The 13,389-nt window shown below is 45.3% G+C and overlaps 1 protein-coding gene and 1 long non-coding RNA gene across 2 annotated transcripts in view; one reads left to right on the top strand and one right to left on the bottom strand.

Annotated features, from left to right (window-relative positions):
- Positions 1-13,389, top strand: part of cspg4 (chondroitin sulfate proteoglycan 4) — a 72,604-nt gene that overhangs the window by 29,739 nt on the left and 29,476 nt on the right. The gene's annotated exons all lie outside the window — the stretch shown is intronic.
- On the bottom strand, positions 11,301-13,039 carry LOC115392133 (uncharacterized). Its single transcript, XR_003931820.1, has 3 exons — positions 12,880-13,039; positions 11,777-11,861; positions 11,301-11,428 (listed from the first exon to the last, which is right to left on the bottom strand). It is a non-coding gene; the product is annotated as an uncharacterized LOC115392133 (long non-coding RNA).

A 13,389-nucleotide genomic window follows, 5' to 3' on the forward strand; every position in this document is an offset into this window, starting at 1 on the left:
TTGTAAGCCTGTCTGCAGCATTGTGAGGGAGATTGTTCAGTGCTGGCTTCAAGCAGCGGATCTCTTCCATTGATGATGTGAAGCTGTTCTCTGACCGGTCGTAGTTTGAAGTTGCAACCTTTCCTTTGAAGTTTCCCAATACTCACATGAGAACATGCCATCTCAAAGATGATAAGCTTTATTATTCTTATAGGAGAGCTTTACCGACTGTCCCGAAAGTCTAACTCTTGACCTGTAAACTAATCAGCTGATGCACCATCTCCTCTTCAGCCCAGAGGAATTTGTGTGCATGATTTCCAAAAAAACTACTTGATTACTTAGATCATGGGACAGGGAAGAAGACACTCATTCTACATATTTTTTTAAACATGGTTTCATGGTTCCATGTTTGTTTTGCCTCATTTTCTATAAATTTTGCATTCAATCATCTGCATGTTTTTCAGGAGTGTTTTTTGAAGCAGACTAGCTTCTCCTTGAAACTGATCATTTGAGTGATATTACACACTATACAAGATGGATTTCAATTTACAGATTTTTTTTTGTTTGTTTGTTTATTAGCTATTGACATGTTGTATTATTGACTTCTCTTAATAATTTGATAGGATACCCTGAAACAATTTCTTATTGGTTTGATGGTAAAACATCTGAGACACATTCAAACACTGCAGCTTTATAGGTATCTGTCCATAATTATACGAGCAGCTGATAACACTTTTTGAAGGCTTTTGAAAGGCACTTTGAGATCATGTATTTAAAGTATATGAATCCACCTGAGGCAGCACTTAGCAGTTAAAGAATTAAAGTCTTTGTATCCTGCGTGTACAATAGTTTAACTTTCACAACGCACACCACTAAAGATCAGTTCTTCAAGTTAAAAAGCCACCCGCGCCCAACAATTTCCCGGATCTGTTGTCTTTCTAGAAGTGTGTGACAGAGTACGGGAGGGCGTTTGATTTCTCCTGCAGTGCATGTGGTCGTCTGACACCATGATGAACCACTGAGCTCCAACCAGCCTTCGAGTTCAGGGGTGGGAGGGATATTACACAAAGGAAGATTATGAGCAGCATCCCTCAGATGAAATGAAGAAATAACACTGTAATCAGTCAGAGGCAATGAGGTGGATTACTTGTAATTACATCTGTCAGATCCATGGAGAAGTTGTTGGAACAACAGCCCATTCAAAGTCCCTGTTTTTGTTATCATCTAAATGCAAATTGTATGTAATAAGGGCCCTCTCTGTCGATCTGCTTAGGTTCCATGCTGACTTGGAACAAGAAAAGAAAAAAGGCTTTCTGATGTATCTCTGATCTATTTTTCGGAAAAAAAAAAAATAAAAAATTATATTGCCACCACAAACATACTTTCCGGGTTTGCTCCATCTTTTTCATCATATTCTCTCTCTGAACAGTTTGTCTGAAATCATCAAAAGTGTTTTTTGTGCGTTCTGCCTTCGAGGCATGCCTGAAGTTCAATGAGCCGTGCTGCGCGCGAACTCGTGGCACTGTGGCGTCAATTCTAGCTCATGACCCTTGTCACAAGTTAGGACTTCAACACATGAAAACAGGAAGACGGCCCTGATGAGAAAAACGGCAGAATTGGCCGTTTGTTAAAACCTTGGCTGACCTGTGACGGTGTTTCCCTGACGAGCAAAGCCTCTGCTGGTGATAATGACCGTCCTTTGTCAGTAATGGTGGAAGTCGAGTAACTTTGTCACAATGGTGGGTGGCAGGAGTGCAAAGACGAGGACCAAAACACAAACAAGTCAAGCCAGGCGCGCATGAGAAAGGGAATGAAATAAGGTGGTGAAGCGGTAGACTAAAACATGATGTGAATGCAGAGTATGGAGAGAGGAGCGAAGAGGGTAGAAGATGCTGCCGAACAGAGGGGATAACGATGAGCAGACGAGGCTTTGTGCAGGTGTGGGTGTGCCATGTCTGAGCACAGAGGCTACATTTAAAACTGCTTATTATTACAGCAGCAGGCAGCTATTCATTTGGTTTTTATGGAGTATGCAGTTGTGTCGTAGACCAGAACATAAAAAAACATGCAGGAGGCCAAAAAAAGTCTCAGATGTTATTGTTTTTAAGAAGATAGTTCCCGTGTGCATCACTGATTCTCAGCACAGAGCTGGACTGCCCTGGTTCCTGCTTGGACTCAAAGACATTGACAAAAGCATTTTGTCAAATTTACACTAGGACCATTATATAGACTGGACAGTAAGGGAATGAAAACTGGTGAAAGAAACAGAAGATACTGAATTGTAGTGCTTAGCACACTCTGCATTTACTCAGTTTTGTCTATACTACCGTTTCCTCTCAGTTCAGAAACATTCATTTAAGGGTTATTAGTGAGCATGGATGAGTTGGAACTCTGTTAAACATGAGGATCACTAAGGCGGGGCTGATGCAGGTGAGAAGACAGGATCATGTGCTGACAAGGAGCCAAAAGAGACTCACAGGCAGAGCAGGACCTAAATACACTGGGGCGGAGCAACGAGACGGGACGTGATTGGATAACTAGGTAGGAACACGAGACGAGGCTGAAGACAACAGGTGAAGCACATCAGACTAACGACCCTGGGAACCAGAGAGGGACACGGACAGCAGGAGGATGGGAGACGCAGACAGGGTGCAGAACCAAACACAGACAACAGGAGGGGCTAAATCTCACAGGGACAGATGCACAGAGAAAGAAAGACATGGACATGGGACAGAAGGGAGACTCAGCCAAGGGGACAGGACAATTGTAGTCAGGCTTAACATCCTAACAGCTGAGACACATGGAAAAGTAGCATTTGTCAGTTGAATGTTCTCGACCTTTGCTTTGGTCAGAAAAAGCTTACGTCAAACTTTGTGCACTGCAAGTTAAATGCTTTTACTTACATTGAACGTAGGATGTAATACAGCCTAATGGGGTCGATGAGGATGACCCCTGACCCCCAGTTTCTCCTGAGCCATTGCCCCTCGGACATGTAATTAAAGTTAAATTAATTGATTTCCTAAAGGATAAATGATTTTAAAACCTTGCTTGTTCTAAAAAAAAAACTGTTTTGTTTGACACTGAAGTAGGCTGCTGACAAAATGACTGGCAGCCATGTTTGAGTGTAAAAATGCCGTTCACGTCAGCGGCCACGGCATATGGTTATTCATGTGGAACAAACATCTGGTGAGGTTTTTTTTTTTTTTCTCTCTTTTGAAACTGCAAAGCTGTCGTTTTGAAAGGCAAATAGCTGCAGGAATTGAGCTCCATATTTTTAGTTTCACCATCAAGGTGAAGGTTGTCGCGGCCGTCACGGATTACGGCGTATGGACTCTCGCCGCCGCTGCGCTGGCAGCCAAGGGGCGTGAGCCGGCGTACAGTAAACAGGGGCTTGTGTTAACGGACGCGCGCTGCCGCGGCAGCCCCGCAGGCCCACTGCAACGCGCACGGCGGCCGCTGCTGTCATTGAATGATTTGGCGGGGGAAGCAGGCAAATTTCCCCCCCGGGGGCAATTTTGTTGCCACATGTTTAAACGGTTGCCACAGATGTGGCATGAGAGTTTAGGTCCAATAAAAGAGCATTTTACTTGAAGTGCATACCCGACGCTGAAGCTGTGTGCGTCTTCTGTATGCAGATTTGCCTTGAATGGACAGATGGTGCAATTCTTCTTTGGATTAAGGGGGAAAAATTGTTGTTGGTAGAGCAGCTGGACAAATGTGGGCAGGAACGCTGTGTGAGCCTTTGTATTTACCACCGCTAATGAGCATTTTTCACTTCCAGGTGTGTGTGTATCTGGAAAGCAGTATTCACAAGCTACAAAGGTTAAAACGACCAAGGACACATTTTCACGTCCTTGTAAAAATAATCATTTCCGTGTTGACTCTATTGATTCGGCTCATATGGGAAATGTCCTTGTCATATCATAAACAACAAAAAATGCTTTTTTATGAGCAAAGAAATGCACTGGATGAGGATTCTTCTGTCTTTGACCTTCTACCGAGATTTTCCTCTAAAGCCACTTCTATCCATCTTCACCCTCAGTAATGGAACCGAACTGTACGGAACTGTGGAAAAATGAGCTGGAACATAAGACTTCTGTTTGAGCCGTTGCACAAGGTTCCCGGGCTTTCTGCGTTGAGCGCTGTTTTTTTTTTGGGCATAAAAAGAGGCGGGTAGAGAAAGAGTGGCATGGAGAGATGAGAAAAGGAGGTTGAGGGTGGGAGGGTATTTGTGTGTGTGCGCGCTCAACGTTTCCCGAACGAGAGCCGGGGGAAAGCGGCGGGACGAGCAGGGTGGAGCAGGGCGGGCCTCCTCAACGGTAGCCGAATGGAAAACTGGTTGTGTGAATGACGGGAGGCGATGGGGCTGACTCAGCCGGCGGGGGAACGACTGTCGAGCTGCAGTGTTTGACTCACGGCGAAAGGAGTAAAAGTGTGTGCGTGTGTGTGTTTTCAAGGCCACTCAGAAGCCGGCGGGTGTTGTCCTGTCTCGGGGTGTGTGCGATGGAACGGTTCGAAGCGAGCGGCGGCTGATGGAGGGGTTTGAGAGGAGGCATCTGGTTAATGCATTTATCTGGGGTGAGGTGGTGACATGGTGGGGAAAAGGGGAGGAAGTTTGGAGGTGGTGGGGCGGGGGGCAGTCTGGCAGTGTGTGCATTCAGCTGGTTCTCATTACGGGGCCGATGCGACGCTCTGATCTCAAACACACACTGACTTTGCAGGGCCAGGTTAAAGCCGGATATAGGTTTGGAGAGGCCCCCTTCACTGCAGCTTCTGTGTCACAGTTTCCCTTCGCAGAGCTGGGTGGGTTTCAGGGGGAGCGCGTTTATAGAAAGGCCTCACTATCAGATTTACTCATGGAAAAGTGTGGACCTCTCTGGAGACTTGGATCAACAACGACCGACGAGACCTGCAGCTTTATGACGTGTGTCATTTATTTGGACTTTTTTTTCTGGTGCTGTAGACACTTTTTGAATTAATGCCTCAAATGTGGCCCAACTGAGTAAAGATGACAAAAAAAGAGAGAGAGAAAGAAAATGAGTTCATTGTTGAGATCTGTCTGGGACAGATTTACAGAGACTCCAGCAGCCAAAACCAACCTAAAAACCGATCTCTGTGGAGCGCTGGACCCGATCTGAGTGAGCTCTCTCAGGATCCAGGCCCTAAATCTCATCCCCTTCTGCATCGTTTCAAAAAAGAAGTGATTCATGAGGACGAGCTGCTCGTCAGCAGAGTGTGTTCCAGCCCACCACGAGGCCACCGCCGAGCCCGTAATTAGCGGTGGAGTGACTGATTTGCGCGCTCGTACTGCTAACTGCTGTCAGAAGGGCACTCCGCCTGAAAGCTGAATGGAGCCATTGATGTTATGTCAGAAATGACTGTTCTCCACGAGCGAGGCGAGATCAGGACGAAAGCGAGTGTGCGGGCCCACGTTCTCCATCCCGCCAAAAAGCGTGAATTACACGAGTTGAACCGCGGTGCTGTCAAGCGCTCTCTGTTCAATCATACTTGAACTGTGACAGCTTTGAACGGGGAAGCACTCGCATGTATGACGGAAGCGTTAAAATCGCACAGCGGAAACGAAGACGGACAATCCCAAAGTGCACAGTTACTGGCGTTTAGTTCAAGTAGTACAAATTGCAGATGAGTCACGACGTGACGCCACGGTATAGATGTCGAACTGCTTATTCGAAAAGTAGTAAATTCAGACAGGAAAACCTAAAATGATTCCTTCTCTGTACTGAAAAGCATTGCATTTTGGGGAGTGTGCCTATTTGAATTCTTATCAAAAGTCCTCTCTGTGTGATAACTTGCATACACTGAAAGCAAATACCTGAGACTCTCAGTAATTCAATCGATTGCTTCTATCTGAGTGGAGATTTGTGGCTAAAACAAAAAAGGTGTCACGCAACACCTTAAATCATAGCGTTATATTTCATTGCTTCGTTTTTAGACTTCAAAGTTGACAACTTCCGTTGCTGCCATGGAACTTTTCAAGGATTCCTGATTGGGGAAGGACTCATTAGGCCGGACTGTGTGGTTTTAGGTTACAGGAGCTTGTTTTATTAGAAGCATTGGGGGAAAGTGGAGGTGGAGCAAGCAACCAACACAGCCAAGGCGAAATTCCAAATGTCCAAAAAATCCAAACACTGAGAAAAGCCTGGATCACAGGGGACGCGCAAATCATAAGAACACAGCCGATGCTGAAACGCAAACAAACCGGCAAGCTAGACGCAGAAGAAAAGCCCATTACATACCAAAGCCACCAGGTGAAGACAATCACACCCTGAGACACAGCTGAAAGACATCAGGCAGGGAGCAGCAAGGAAGGAGCCTGAAACCAGAAGTCAGAGTCTCAAAATAACACAAGAAACCTAATGTAAAGCATGACAGGTCCGTCTGACACGGCAGATTTAAGGCTCGGCAGAAAAATAGAAGAGGGAAAAGAAACAAACAGGCCACTATAGCACCAGTTTAATGGAATGACTGTCAGCTTCAGCATCAGGAATATGGAATCATTGACCTGGTGTCTCTTTTTGTAAACACATGTACTCTACGTTTAATTTCCACATTTCTTTCATGTTCCAACACTACAAGGAGCGAGCGTCCTGTGTTCTTGACCTTGGCATGGTAATGCCAACACCAAAACTCAAAAAACTGTTCAGTTGGGAAGAAAACAAAGTGTATCTGATATGTTCTGTTACTGGGCTGAAAATGCAAAAATCCTGTGTGGACACCACGGTTCTGAACCCACACACACACACACACACGCACACACACACGCACACACGCACGAGAGAGAGATACGTGAGGTTCAGAGAGTTTGTTATGCAAACTGGAAACTAGCAGAGTTGCTGACACATGAACACTGACATAACCACAGAGAAACATCCATGTGAATAATGATCCACATGAAACCAGCAGCATATTACTCAGCACAATCATCGTTTGTACTGTACTAAATGTTTACTGTCCTTCATAGGGAATCAATAAAGTGAAAGTATGCCAGCATTATTCGTGCTTTACAGAAATGCTCAGTACCAGCTTGGACTGAAGTGGTTTGCATGTCTGTTGGGTTTTGACTGGTTTGAGGCTTCAGGCCTTTTTGATGCAGGCTGCCCGTGCTCCAGAACCCTGTGTCCCCGTGCTGGGACGCTGCCAGAGTCACCTTGATTTTGTGCCACGGTGGAGTAGTGGTTCATGCTCTCAACATACACTGAGAATATCCCTGATTTGAGTCTGATTCGGGGCTTGTCTGCGTATAGTTTCCTTATGATGCTACTATTTCCTTCAAACTGACAGAACAGTGACAGAAAGGACAAATCCCCCAAAGTGCCCTGCATCATGGGAAAATGATGGTTTGATGATGTCCTCTAGTGAAAGCCACAGATTTACTTTACGTGATGCGATATCACGCTTCACACTGGGGCCCTATAATAACCAGCATTAGAGTTATCTGGTTAAATCATGCATACTAATCAGGATGTCGCAACAGGACACAGAACCTCTTTGCACTCTCGCTTTGTGTTGACATTGTGAATGTTAGAAACTTAAGTGCTTGTACTTAACTGCAGGCTAATTTCCTGCTGCTATTGCTCTCTGAATCATCAATGCCGCGAACAAAGCCCGAGCCGTCTGGCCATCCGTGCAGTATGTGCTGTTCTCTCAGTCCGTTCTTTCACCTTTAAGCTCTTTTTTTTTCCCGCTGATCAGGTACAGTGGCATAATGAAAATCCTTTATTGACCTTTAATTAGAATTGAAAGAATGAGTCGGGTGCACAGGAGCAGAAGGACAGAACACTCTCCATTCTGCAGGAGGAGAAATGGAACGCTGTAAAAGCCTTAAAGCTAATAGCCTGTACGTGATTTCCATTGATATTTGGGCTCTACTTTCTCCCCTCTGCTGTGTTTTACCCACTTTTCACATGATGAGATTCACTCTGGAATTCACTGCTGGTGTGTAAAAAATCGTCCTTTAGCTCCTGTCTGTAAACGGCTCCGCTCTAGCTGAGGGAGAACAGAGAAAGTCACAATATAAACAGTCAAGTCGAAGGAACATTTCTGGCTGCACGGGAGTATTTAGCACAAGAGCTTTCACGGGGGACGGGGTCATTTGGTGTGAGGCGGGATGAAACGGTTTGAGGAGGAGGGGCGGTGGGATTATTTTAACAGGACCCACCCACGGGGACTGTGGCAGTTGATGGCTTCCGCAGCTCGGGCCGGGCCGACACAGGCGCGCTTTGTATCGGCGAGCTGTAAAACTACAGCAGAGCCCGGAGTCTCCACAATGCTCCTGTTCACGGCCGTGTTTGTGTTACGCCGTCGTGAAGCGAGTGAGATCATCGGTCCGGAGTCGTTACGACCGATGAGACTTTCGGTCTGAGCTGATGAGCCAACAATCCGTCAATTCACCCAAACATCCAGTCCCAGGAAAAGATGCTTTTACCTAGTGCTTGAAAACTCGTGAGTGCTGGGTTGTATTCTCCATTGTGCACCTTTGAAGGAGCACAATCTTTCTTTGTGGGCGCTCGCCTTCAGACGAGGTACAGCATGTAACGTGGAAGTGAAATGGATCTAATATTTTCCCTGGCAGCGGCTCGCAGCGCACAGATCATAAAGAAGAGTTCATGGCTACAATTTTGCAGTATAAAACAAGACTATTTCTCCTTTTCCCTCTGATTTGATTGGATGTCGGAAGAAACTCCCCTGTACCCCCTTGTTCTCTCCTGATTATTTTTCCCTTCTCAATCTCATATCAACTCCCTGATGAAGAGAGCAAATGGCCGCAGATACAAACACATCTGTCAGGTTCCCTTTTTTCCTTTTGCTAAGTCATTAGGCCTCAACAAAGCAAGTCTATCATGGAGAAAATACTACCTTTTTTTGTAATATCCCTCCAAAGCGAGTCTGCTTTTGTGCGGCGCCCCCCTCACATTAACAGCCTGAACTCAGACAACACTGAGTCTTTCACCTCCTTTTTTTTTTCCATGCTTTCCCTCCCTTTTTCTCGCGAGTCCATTTTCCGAGACTAAAATTACATTACACTGCCATTCTTCTTTCACAGAGGAAAGGTCATAATTTTTCGCTGCTGCCGCCACCCCTTGTCTGTTGCGTAACTACGGGTTTTACAGAGAGGAAAAGAGCCCAAAAAGTTGTCGTTATTGCCAGCAAGGAGGCTTCCTACTGTGGCTCCACATGCCTACATTTTCCTTTTTTATTTTTCAGCCCTTCTTTTTTTTTTTTTTTTTTTTTTTTTTTTTTCTTGAGCATTGTACCTCTTCGCTTGCATTGGAGTGTCTCAGAGGGATGCCGAAGTAGATGGGGATTTGAAAAGGAGGCTAAAATTATGCAGCCTGCTTTCACACCGGCATAGTCAGGTCTGAGAAATGGCCCTATAAAGCCTGTAAAAGTGTGTCCCTGGTGACTTCTGAAAAGTCTGTGGGGAAGGAAGGGGGTCCTAATAAAGCAGCTCTGTCAAGGTATGCAGAGTTGTGGCTCTGCTCTCTGCTGTTTAACTATGTAGGGCTAGTAGTATTTTCTTCCTTGGACTGCTGAAAAATCAGGTCTGTAAACATGCTGCCAACATGGAGCTTCCTTTGAAGAGGGGTGATTAGTACGGGGATATAATTGGTGGAAAAAGTGTGTGCACAGTAGATGTCATCGCATGCAATAGGATCCTCGGTGAATAGTTGAAGCTTTGTCGTAGATAAATCCTTGTCTTATATCCGTGAATGTATGACAATAAACTATCAAAACCATCTTAATTGATGACCTCGGGAATCTTAGAAAGCTCTGCTACGCAGTGAAATGTCTTTTGTCTAAATGCGTTTTGCTGCTCCCATAATTGCTGCATTGTTCGGTGGAAGCTCACTGGATTTCTTTACGAAACAGCTGTAATTGGAAGTAGGTTGATGGAGCAGATGATGGGAACACAAAGCCCATATTCTTCCCCTTTGTTCCATCACCCCAGCACTCAGCACCGACTCCCCTGTCTGCTTATTCTCACCTGGATGGCTTGTCACTGAGCTATGCTGCAGCCTGGTGATTCATACATTGTTATCTGGTGTTGGACTCCTCTGATATCTGAAACATGCAGGTCATGGATCCCTGGGTTATGTTGCAGGGTTAATCATGGGGAAAGACTGCGGTGGTACCGGTCAGACTGTTGCAGGAATTAAGTATAAACCAAAACAACAGAAACTGGTATTTTCTGCAAATGTTCAGTGGAAACATTTAGCTGATATATTGAAAAACAAAACCTATTCTGGTGTAGCGGTCTCTGAAAATGTACTTGCTGTAGCAAATGGTGTGTTTACGGACGTCATTCATAAAATCAGTTGAGTCTTTATTAACCACAGGCTTCATTCAGCTGATCTCACCAAAAAGCAAATTCAAAAAGTCCCATTCACTTCACATGAAGCAGACAACCGTATTAAAATGCTAATTTGTCTCCAAGTTTTAAGGCTCATTTCTATGGTCGCTGTCATTTTGAAATAATCACATGCTGCCTGTTGTGTGCTGTTGTAGATAAATCACTTATTCAATATTTGCATGAACAAATTTGGTGCTTTGCCTGTCTAAAAAGTTTTTGGAGAGAAAGCTCTACCATCACGGCAAAAACCCTCAATGGTACATCAACAATGATCTCCACTGGCTTAATGTGTTATACAGTTACTTTGATCACTGTTATAATTAATGGTCTGAATGATCAAAAAGTATTTCTGCAAAAAAGAATTAATAATAAAAAGGGTTATTTATGGTGTGCATCAACTCCAGCAGTGTAATCCATGTTGTAACAGTCCATTGAGTCTATCTCTGCAGGCATAATTGAAAAACTAATGTTTATCACAAACACGAATGCCATTGACCCCTGTGAGAGATCCGATCGCCCATCACGGTAATGATCCTGCTGCCATATGGTGAATGTCGTTCCACACTCGCAGCTCTTTCATTCTATCTCTGCTTAACAACACCCTGTGCTTCATATAATTATATCCTGAAGCCAGCATGGCCTGTTGTAGTCGGCACAGCCCAGCTAAAGGAAAGAGATGACCAACATAACCTCTATTTTTAGGCAACCTCGCTGAGGTTTAACCATGGCTTACGCAATTAGAGGTTTGTTTGGATTCCAGAGTTGCCATGGCAGACTTACAGTTGAGAAACAAACGATGGGCATCCTCCTGTGGAAATAAAGCTACTATTACATATCGTGCATGTGACTTAAAGGTTTTAGTGGCGACAAAAACACGGAGGCAAAAACGAGCATTTTCATTTTATAGTCAAGTTTGTTTGACATGATTTTACACTCCTTTAAAAGATCGGCGAAGTGACGCTGACTCATCGGCATCGGCAAGTCACAGGACCCCATCCGACTTCATGTCTCCCATCTTCCTGATCTTGTGGTCAGCGAGCCTCGTCTCTTCCCCAAAGCTTTTCCGGATATGTGTCGCTACATCAAGACCCAAAAGAGGATGGAGGAGAGGATGGAGGAGGAGGAGGAGGAGGAGGAAGGGAAGACAGGGAGAGAGACAACAGGCTGATTCATTGAGTCCTTCGTGAAAGAGAGGAAGACTCCGTTTCCTCCGAGCATTATAAATACAAGTGCAGTCAGTCATCAAATTATAGCCATCTGCATTGGCCTCAGACCAAGACTGATGCACAATAAAAGTAGTGTGAGGAAGAGGAGGGGGGGTGTGGTAGCCTGAAGGGGATCAGAGATGGTCCTGTTAGGTGGGTAAACCTCCACACACAGACTGACAGCGAGTGTGGCAGCCGCCGCCTCGCAGCCCCGGCTTACCCTCTCCCGGCGTACGGATGATCCCGGGCAGATAATGATGCCCAGCCACCTCCGCTGGATCCCACCTACACCTACGTCTGTGTCTCTGCAGGATGAACAGAGCTGGTTGTTATGTTGCTAGAAGCGCAATTCCGTTCTTGAAATCCTTTCACGATTAGGCTTTTTTTCTTTCATCCTATTGCAAATGCTTCCTCTTTGCACACCTAATAGAAAATCTGAAGACAGAGAAAGCAAAGAGCGTGGAAACAAAACGAATGTCGCAGAGTGGGACACTTGGACAGACAGCATGTTGAAAATGGGCTTTTCCCACATGTAGCCCATTCTATAGCAGGCTTTACACAGCTTAGCGGAGGAACTAATGAATTCCAGGTCCAGGTACACCGCAGAGTGCAGCGTTTGTGTGTATCATTAGAAAATGTGCTGCCTTTCCTGAAGGCAAGAGCAGCAAGCTGAATCTGAACCAGAAAATCCCCAGGCAGAATTGTCTTGGCATCACTCTCTCCTCCAGCTTTTTATCCCCATGCTCAGCGAACAATCCAACAAAAGCACGGGTTTAAGAACCATGGAGCTCATTGCGATTTTCTTTGTTAATGCAATTGCCTGTAAGAAAAGATTCTGTCGCCCCCCTCCCCCATTTTTCAGTTTCAGCCTTGAGGCTCCTGTGCAATTAGTCTTTCATTTAGAGTACCTTCGCCTTAGCAGAAACTCTCTGAACTGCACTGTAAGAGCCTCAGGCAAAGGCGGGAACAGCTAACGATAATAGCCTCCAAAAAGTCACATTTTCAAAATGAATGATGTGTAACTGTGATAATTTCATTCAATTCAGCAATACAAATGCTATTTGCATGTTGTCATTTTAAATTATGTATTCACGGTTTTCTTTTTGTTTTTTTTTTTCTAAAATCATCTGTTGGTATTTTCACATTGTGTCTGTAAAGTTCACTGTGCGATAATGCCAGGCAGCATGCAGAGATATTTATTTTTCTGCACACCAGACTAGTGTTTGTCTGGCTGCAGAGGAGCCGTGCTCTTCAGCAGGATGTAGTGGGAAGCCTGTGTGTGTGTGTGTGTGTGTGTGTGTGTGTTTGGCCATGTACTCATACCGTTCATCACCGACTCTCTTCATGACAGAGCAGCCTTCAAAGCAAAACGCCGCTCAGTGAAATCGCCAAAGCATGGGCGTGATGATAAAAAGCTCTGCCTCCGACCTTGTTGACATCAAAATGATTGTCTTTGCTCTCAAGTCCGGTGTCTGTTGCAGATCTGTGGATGGAACGGTTCACGTACAGGACGACAGGACGACTGTACCCCTCGGTGTTTTCAGGCTGGCAGTCTGGCGCTAATGTGGACGCAACACAGACGCAGGCTGCCCTTTAAAGGCCCCGCACGCTCGCATTTGACTGAGTCTCCAGAAAATACTTCTCCCATTTATAGCAATGAACGTGGATGTTTAGGGCCTTATTTTCTGACTCGCTCATGTTCGAGTCCTGTGTGAGATTTGGTCCTCGTGGCGTCCGGCCCGCCTTTCTGCGAGGCGGCTGGATGCTGCTGTTGATTTTACAGGAACAGTTTGGCCTCGGTGATCTAGCTGGAATGTTCCCGTCGTGACACAG

Source organism: Salarias fasciatus, chromosome 7 (genome assembly GCF_902148845.1).
Source record: "Salarias fasciatus chromosome 7, fSalaFa1.1, whole genome shotgun sequence".
Classification (NCBI taxonomy): domain Eukaryota; kingdom Metazoa; phylum Chordata; class Actinopteri; order Blenniiformes; family Blenniidae; genus Salarias; species Salarias fasciatus.